This window comes from Salmo salar, chromosome ssa13, assembly GCF_905237065.1.
Source record: "Salmo salar chromosome ssa13, Ssal_v3.1, whole genome shotgun sequence".
Lineage (NCBI taxonomy): Eukaryota > Metazoa > Chordata > Actinopteri > Salmoniformes > Salmonidae > Salmo > Salmo salar.
In genome coordinates this window covers 85048233-85058025 of record NC_059454.1, presented here as the reverse complement: position 1 = coordinate 85058025, position 9793 = coordinate 85048233, and the positions used below count along the sequence as shown (strand labels likewise).

At 41.8% G+C, this 9793-nt stretch overlaps 1 protein-coding gene across 2 annotated transcripts in view; it reads right to left on the bottom strand.

The window, feature by feature from the left end:
- LOC106568034 (connector enhancer of kinase suppressor of ras 2) overlaps positions 1-9793 on the bottom strand; it is a 77404-nt gene that overhangs the window by 57641 nt on the left and 9970 nt on the right. The gene's annotated exons all lie outside the window — the stretch shown is intronic.

The window sequence follows — 9793 nt, the reverse complement described above, 5'->3', positions numbered from 1 at the left end:
GATCATGTTGTTTAATCAGTTTCTTGATATTCCACACCTGTCAGGTACATGGATTATCTTGGGAAAGGAGAAATGCTCACTAACAGAGATGTAAACAAATTTGTACACAACATTTGAGAGAAATAAGCTTTTTGTGCTTACGGAAAATGTCTTTGCTCTTTTATTTCAGCTCATGAAACATGCGACCAACACTTTACATGTTGCGTTTATATTTTTGTTGAGTATATTTTGCATTGATAAATCAATATAATCTCAGTGACTGTTCAAACAATAAACCAAACAACATTGTGGCCTTATTAGAATCCCCCCTAAAATGTATTTTGTTTAGAAGTGATAATGTTATTCTATTTGAAAACATAAAAATAGATAGCCATGTGACATTCTTTGCTAATGTGGGACCGAATAAATTGAAGCAGCTTATCAAATTGGGATAATGTTGTAGGCCAACTTGCTAGCAAGGGAAGACAACAAGACCAATCCCTTGAGCAAGGCACTTAACCCCCGCACAACAACAGCTCCCCGGGCACCAACACCTCTCCAAAAAAAGATGGTAAACAGTACCAGTCAAAAGATTGGACACACCTACTCTTTCAAGGTTTTTTTTAATTTTTACTATTTTCTACAATGTAGAATAATAGAGAAGACATAAAAACTATGAAAAAAAGTGTTAAACAAATCAAAATATACTTCTTCAAAGTAGCAACCCTTTGCCTTGATGACAGCTTTGCACACTCTTGGCATTCTCTCAACCAGCTTCATGAGGTAGTCACCTGGAATGCATTTCAATTAACAGGTGTGCCTTGTTAAAAGTTAATTTGTGGAATGTCTTTCCTTCTTAATGCGTTTGAGCCAATCAGTTGTGTCGTGACAAGGTAGGGGTGGTATACAGAAGATAGCCCTATTTGGTAAAAGACCAAGTCCATATTATGGCAAGAACAGCTCAAATAAGCAAAGAGAAATGACAGTCCATCATTACTTTAAGACATCTGGAAAATTTAAAGAACTTTGAAAGTTTCTTCAAGTGCAGTCGCAAAAACCATCAGGCGCTATGATGAAACTGGCTCTCATGAGGACCGTCACAGGAAAGGAAGACCCAGAGTTACCTCTACTGCAGAAGTTAAGTTCATTAGAGTTAACTGCACCTCAGATTGCAGCCCAAATAAATGCTTCACAGGGTTCAAGTAACAGACAGGGTTCAAGTAACAGACACAGGGTTCAAGTAACAGCCTTTGTGGTCGAATTGCAAAGAAACCACTACTAAAGGACACCAATAAGAAGAAGAGACTTGCTTGGGCCACAAAACACAGGCAATGGACATTAGACCGATGGAAATCTGTCCTTTGATCTGATGAGCCCAAATTTCAGATGTTTGGTTCCAACTGCTGTTTCTTTGTGAGACGCAGAGTAGGTGAACGGATGATCTCCGCATGTGTGGTTCCCACCGTGAAGCATGGAGGAGGAGGTGTGATGGTGTAGGGGTGCTTTGCTGTTGATACTGTCTGTGATTTATTTAGAATTCAAGGCACACTTAACCAGCATGGCTAACACACAGTGGAGGCTCATCAGAGGAGGAAGGGGAGGACCATCCTCAGTGAAATTTTATAAAATTAAAATTGTGAAACATAAAACTATACTAAATATATTAATATTTCACAAAATAATTGATTAAAAGACACTGTTTTGCAATGGTCTACAGTAACTTCAACAGCACTATCTGGGGTAGCACCATGGTGTAGCGAGAGCACAGCTAGCGTCCGTCCTCCTCTGGCTACATTGACTTCAATACAAAACCTAGGAGGCTCATAGGCCTCACCCCTTTCCATAGACATGGTAATTATGACCACTTCCGGAGGACGTCCTCCAACCAATCAAAGATTTTGCAGTATAAACTGACATGTTGTCCATCCAATCATAGAATTAGGATCAGAGAATGAACCTAAGCTGTGTTCTAATACCCATACTAACATACTATATACTACATACTTAATGAGTATATACTACATACTATTAGTTCATTTTAGTATACTGTAAACAAACAGCATCCTTTCAGTTGAGCGTATTAGCACTTCGCCTGTCTACGGGAAGTTGATGCTGTTGCTATGCAACCTCTTGCAAGCTAGTTAGCATAACAAATGACTAGTTAGACATTTTACGACTTTGGGTGTGTTCTTAAATTCAATCTGGAGTGCCAGAGTGCGCTCGTAAATTCAGTGCGTTTCGCTCTCGGAGCACACACTGTAGGGTTGATTTCAACGTTCTGACCTTACAACGGCAGTCAAGCACCCAAGATAACATTGGCGTGAGTGGGCCGTTTTCTCCGCCAGAATGGTAGAATGGCCAACGCTGCAGAAAATGTTGTGGACTTCTTGTTGAAGAACCCCTTTCATTCTCTGGGGTACGCGGAAAAGGTGCAAATTAAAAGCGGGGGTCGACCTCTGATCAGTTTCATGAAGAAGGATGAAAAGGTGAGGGTGTTCAATACCAACTGGTATCAAAAGTATAGCTGGTTAACAGGGAGCCTTTCATTGAGACGCCTGTATTGCTGGCCTTGCCTGTATTGCTGGCCTTGCCTGCATTTTGGAAAGTCAGAGCCTTGTTCGAAAGGTGGGTACAGTGACCTGAAAAACATTGATCGTTCAGCCAAACGGCAAAACAAAAGCAGGGAGCATATAAATGCCCACATCAGATTCAAGCTTCTGGGAAAAAGCTGCATCGATCATGATGAAGGTCTGCGTATTCAAACTGCACAACACAACGAGAAAGTAAGAAGAAACAGGGATGTTATCAAACTGCTTATTAACACCACTGCGTTTTTGGGCGTGCAATAATTTGCTTTTAGAGGACACGACAGGGAAAGTTCCGCCAACAAGGGCAACTACAAGGAGCTTGCAGAGGTAATTGCGCGTTACGATGGTTTACTTGCTGAACATATGTAACTTTCGACTGTCTTTTCTGGGATGTCGAAAACAATTCCGAATGATTTGATAGCTTCCATCGCATCATCCATTAAAAGTTAGATTAAAGAGAGGTTTACACAGCGCATTTTTTCTTGTGCGCTCAAGTAGACTTTCCACTTTCCTCCGGTATTTATTAAGCAAAGATGATAATACATAATCATTCCGGACAGACACAAGCAAAAACTCATGATATAAATGTTGCAGCAGCCTAGGCTACACCGAAACATTAGAAATCTGACATGCTGTATGGGATGAAAAATAGACTATTTTTCAGTCTGATCAACTATAGGCTACTAATAAGAGCAGTTGCATACAGCCTGTGCGCGCTGTCCATCTGGTCAGGGTATTTATAGTCCATTTGTGTGTCAGGAGAAAATGTGAATATGATCAAATTTAGTTTATATTAAAAATTGGGCTGGCTAGGCTGCCTATACATTTTTAATCCAAAATGATTAACTGGAATTAACCAATCAACATAATAGTGATGATGTGAGTACATTTTTTATAAGGCCTACAGTTGCATAGAACTGCATATTACAAACATGCATAAAGCAAGCTCAGTGTCACGGCCGTTGTTGTAAGAATCGGACCAAAATGCAGCGTGGTTTGGGTTCATCATCTTTATTACGTGAACCGGTAAAAAAAACAAAGAACAAAACGAACGTGAAGCTATGCAGTGCTCAAGGCAACTATACACAAACAAGATCCCACAACCAACAGGTGGGAAAAAGCTGCCCAAATATGATCCCCAATCAGAGACAACGATAGACAGCTGCCTCTGATTGGGAACCATACCAAGCCAACCTAGAAATAAAGAAACTAGAATGCCAACCCTAGTCACACCCTGACCTAACCAAAATAGAGAATAAAGGATCTCCAAGGTCAGGGCGTGACACTCAGCCCTGTGAGTTCTATTGTCTATCAGTTGTTGTCTATGTGTCTGGCTAGAGGAAATCCCCCTCCTAATCTAGTCTAAATATCATTTATATGAACAAATATAAGATAGCTGCAGTTTGACAGAGTTTTTATCCACCCCCAGGCCAGGAGTTTGTTTCAGGAGTTTTTTTTAAACCATGTGACCTGATTAGGACAAACTGGTCGCATCATAGCCCATATAAAACCTTTTTACAACTGATTAATCACTGTCATACCTTACAAGGTCCAGAGTTTTCCTAGTTAGGTTAACATATAAGGAAAAACTCCAGGCCCAAGGGGGTAAAAATTGCCCCACCGCTCTGGGACCTACGGTGGCACCAGTCTGCTTGCAGTTGTCAGTTATCGTCAGGTATGTGGATGATCAGGGCTTTATTCAGGAACGTTTCTTGGGCTACTTTGATGTGTCAAGAGGGCGAGATGCGTAGTCTGTGTTTTACTTTGTGAATTTTGAGATGTCTGAGTTTAACTTCATAGAGCAACTCGTTGTCAAAACCTATGATGGCGCAGCTGTCCTGTTCTCTGATTAAGAGGTGATGACTACTCCACTCCAATACCATTGTCAACTTTCTCCTGACATTAACTGAAGCCACGTCTCCTGTGCCCGCTCATCCAATGGCACATTGAATGTTTCCCCTCCAAGCACTGTGAGTGCCCCTATCAATTTTCTCTCATTACTGTATGTAGAGTCAATCACATACACAAACACAATCACATAACTACACATCAATGATTTTACTCCTTGCTTGGACTAACTCATTCTTGGCTCTTTTGTCTAACTATGTAGTGTGTTGTGTTTTTTGTCTTCTCGGTCAAATACTGTCCTGCCCTGGTCAAGCCTCTGAACACCTCAACTCATGCCTCATACCCTCATCCAATCACTGCTGGGATCCCTTTCCAACACTGTGTAAGTAGCCCTCTTATTCCCATTCCCCGTAATATTGTACTATAAATGTCTTTATTAATTACTTTAGGTTAAAATAATTAGTCTTTGATGATTTTTGAAACACACTTTGTCTTCTCCCATCCTCCTCAATTATTCAAGTCACCAGCCTTCACTGCTACCACAGCATTCTGCAGCGATACGCCATCCCATCTGGTTTACGCTTAGTGGGACTATCATTTGTTTTTCAACAGGACAATGACCCAACACACCTCCAGGCTGTGTAAGAGCTATTTGACCAAGAATGAGAGTGATGGAGTGCTGCATCAGATGACCTGGCCTCCACAATCTCCCGACCTAAACCCAATTGAGATGGTTGGGATGAGTTGGACCGTAGAGTGAATAAAAAGCAGCGAACAAGTGCGCAGCATATATGGAAACTCCTTCAAGACTGTTGAAAAAGCATTCCTTATGAAGCTGGTTGAGAGAATCCCAATAGTGTGCAAAGCTGTCCTCAAGGCAAAGGGTGGCTACATTGAAGAATCTAAAATCTAAAATCGATTATATTTTTGTTATATTTGTTTAACACTTCTTTCGTTACTACATGATTCCATATGTGTTATTTCATAGTTTTGATGTCTTCGCTATCATTCTACAATGTAGAAAATAGTAAAAAATTAAGAAAAACCCTTGAATGAGTAGGTGTGTCCAAACTTTTGACTGGTACTGTATGTACAGTGTATTCGGAAAGTATTCAGACCTCTTGACTTTTGACACATTTTGTTACGTTACAGCCTTATTCTGAAATGTATTAAATATTTTTTTCCCCTCATCAATCCACACACAATACCCCATAATGACAAACCGAAAACAGGTTATTCGAAATTTTTTCTAATTTATATAAAATAAAAACAGAAATACCTTATTTACATAAGTATTCAGACCCTTTGCTATGAGACTCGAAATTGAGCATTATGTTTCCATTGATCATCCTGAGATGTTTATACAACTTGATTGGATCCACCTGTTGAAATTCAATTGATTGGACATGATTTGGAAAGGCACACACCTGTCTATATAAGGTCCCACAGTTGACAGTGCATGTCAGAGCAAAAACCAAGCCATGAAGTCGAAGTAATTGTCCGTAGCGCTCTGAGACAGAATTGTGTTGAGGCACAGATCTGAGAAAGGGTACCAAAACATTTCCGCAGTATTGAAGGTCCCCAAGAACACAGTGACCTCCATAATATTTAAATGGAAGAAGTTTGGAATCACCAAGACTCTTCCTAGAGCTGGCTGCCTGGCCAAACTGAGCAATCGGGGGAGAAGGGCATTGGTCAGGGAGGTGACCAAGAACCCGATGGTCACTCTGATAGAGCACCAAAGTTCCTCTGTGGAGATGGGAGAAACTTCTAGAAGGACAACCATCTCTACAGCACTCCACCAATCAGGCCTTTATGGTAGATTGGCCAGATGGAAGCCATTCTACAGTAAAAGGACAATGACACCCCACTTGGAATTTTCCAAAAGGCACCTAAAGACTCACAGACCATGAGAAACAAGATTCTCTGGTCTGATGAAACCAAGATTGAATTCTTTGGCCTGAATGCCAAGCGTCACGTCTGGAGGAAACCAGGCACCATCCCTACGGTGAAGCATGGTGGTGGCAGCATCATGCTGTTGGGATGTTTTTCAGCGGCAGAGACTGGGAGACTAGTCAGGTTGAGGGAAAGATGAACGAAACAAAGTACAGAGAGATCCTTGATGAAAACCTGCTCCAGAGCACTCATGACCTCAGACTACGGCGAAGGTTCACCTTCCAACAGGACAACGACCCTAAGCACACAACCAAGACAATGCCAAGACAACACAGGAGTGGCTTCGGGACAAGTCTCTGAATGTCCTTGAGTGGCCCAGCCTGAGCCCGGACTTGAACCCGATCGAATATCTCTGGAGAGACCTGAAAATGCCTGTGTAGCGACGCTCCCCATCCAACCTGACAGAGCTTGAGAGGATCTGGAGAGAAGAATGGGAGAAACTCCCCAAATGCAGGTGTGCCAAGCTTGTAGCGTCATACTAAAGAAGACTTGATGCTGTAATCGCTGCCAAAGGTGCTTCAAGAAAGTACTGAGTAAAGGGTCTGAATACCTATGTAAATGTAATATTTCCGAGTTTTTTATATTTATAAATTTGCTCAAATTTCTAAAAGCCTGTTTTTGTTTTGTCATTATGGGGTATTGTGTGTAGAACTTTGTGGGGGGGACAATTTAATACATTTTAGAATAAGGCTGTAACGTAACAAAATGTGGAAAGAGTCAAGTGGTCTGAATACTTTCCCAATGTACTGTATGTGTATGTATGTGTCTTTCAGAGGGGTTGGTTTTAAAAGCCAAGTCAAATTTCAGTTGGACCTTGCGTGCTTCATTCAATAGCTAGATATCCTGATATCTCCAGGAGTGTATTTTTTGAGTATATTAAGTATATTTTTTGTCTTAATCTGTTATTGTCTTGTACTGTCTTTTTGCCATCTACTTTAAGTGTTGCATGTCTTCCCAGTAGCCTACTTGGTGTGTGAACTGCTGACTGCTCATAACTTGCAGATTATTTTTTAACACAACCAGGATTAAGGGGCAGGGAAATGTATGACTGTTGTGGTTTTCATCATCAGTGGCTGTATTGGAGGGGGAGTGGTTTCTCCTCGGCAATCAGCAATTATTACCGGGAGGTGTGCTCTTCACCTTTGCAAGGAAATTATTGTTAGTACTTCAGTGTCCCCTGTTTTCTCAGCGGCACCGATAAAGTCCATCGCCGACATAGCCTATCGCCAAAACTGTTGCCGAAACAAAGATGGTTCTGCCGAGTTTTTCAAGGAAAGATAGAGAGGAAGGCTCCACAACACTCTCACACTTGATTATTTGACCTAGTATTTTCAGATCTCATTTTGCTTTTTTGTAGCTTTGCCAACTATGTGTGTGTGTGTTTTCTATCCCAGTTCGCTCTTCTCCTTGTAGGCTTTACAGGCACTCCCCACCTCTTGGCTGCAACCCTTCTAATTCAGTGTACCTTGCATGCACAACCCATGTGGAATTACTGGTCTCTGGCAGCGTTTGTAACTGCCGATCTGCGGTCAAGAACACAGAGTTCATTTCAGCCTATTCAGTCCCTAGAATTTGACGGAGATATGGATCAACCCAAGAAAACACTGCTACTCCAGCAGCTCCCTCTTCATCTGACTACGTGTTCTCTCATAGTCCGAGAGCATCTGGTCATCGCGGTGGTGGCACAGGGCTGCTCATTTCTCCTATGTCGAGATTTTTTTCCCTCACTCACCTATCCATCTCATTTGAATTCCATGCTGTCACTGTCACTTGTCCACTCAAGCTTAACATTGTTATCATCTATCGCCCACCAGGTGCCCTTAGAGAGTTCCTTAATGAGCTTGACACCTTGATAAACTCAATTCCTGATGATGGCTCACCTCTCTTCGTACTGGGTGACTTCAACCTCCTGATGTCTACCTTCGATTCATTTCTTTCCAACTCTTTCTTTCCACTCCTTGCATCTTTTGATCTCACCCTTTCCCAGTTCCCTCCCACTCACAAGGCCGGCAATACACTTGACCTCATATTTACTAGAGGCTGTTTGTCTACTAATCTCACTGCAACCCCCCTCCAGGTCTCTGATCACTACTTTGTTTCTTTTTCTGTCTCCCTTTCCTCCAACCCAAGCCACTCAGCTCCTACCCAGATGGTCATGCGCTGTCACAATCTTCGCTCTCTCTCCTCTTCTATGCTATCATTGCTCCCTTCTGCTAAATCCTTCTCCTGATTCTGCCTCTTCCACCCTACTCTCCTACCTTTACGCATCCTATGACTCGCACTCTCCCCTTTCCTCCCAGCCGGCTCGGCCCTCCCCTCCTGCTCTGTGGCTGAGTGACTCATTGCGAGCTTACAGAACAGGGCTGTGGGCAGCTGAGAAAAAATGGAGGAAAACGAAACTTCTGGAGGACCTATCATCCTTCCATTCATTCCTCTCTACCTTCTCTTCCTCTGTATCTGCTGCTAAAGCCACTTTCTATCACTCTAAATTTCAATCTTCTGCCTCTAACCCTAAGAAACTCTTTTCCACCTTCTTCTACCTGCTTAATCCTCCACCCTCTCCTCCTCCCTCTCTGCGGACGACTTTGTCAACCACTTTGAAAAGAAGGTTGACGACATCCGCTCCTCATTCAGTCTATTGAGCCCACTGGTCCCACTCACACAGAACCACCCTATGCCTTGACCTCTTTCTCAATCCCTCTGACGTAAAAGAATAGACAGGTATCCCTTCTTTCTTTTCTTGTCATTTGACAAATAAAAATAATCTTGCTAGTTCATCCATAATAATCTCATCATGTAGTAGGCTAACTGCACTGTATCTGTGAGCTGTTGGCTAGAGCCCACATACCAAGACCAGAGTGGGCACATTCGCTATATAACACAACATATTTGTGACAAAACCATTAGCAGAGTTGAAAATGTGATGGAAACCCATTTAACTTGTATTTTCTATTCGGTATATGGGAATTTAACCACAAAAATTGTTTTATTTGCACTACGTCATCACGCACAGCCTTTTAGCCACAGCAAGTCAATTTGATGGAAACACATCTCTGGTGGGAAAATGCGCATATTGTTTTTATGCAGATTTTAGACTATTTGCATGAAACTCTGTCGCCAATTGGATGGAAACCTAGCTAATAATCCTAAATACGAAAATAGCCCCAAAACATCACCCTGCTCATATTGAAAGGTTTGGTATCACATTTTAGGCTTATTAAAAAACAAAAAATCAAAGTTGACACAATTGTTGATACAACTACTTCAAATCATTTTAATTACAACAAACATGCTGAGGTTGTAAGAATATCCTCGCATTATGACGTTTGGCTGAAATGTATTTCAGATAGCATACCATTATGAAATAAAGCCCCCCAAAATGTATGCTTGTAGCCACGCATTTTGTCACCAGTGCAGCACCC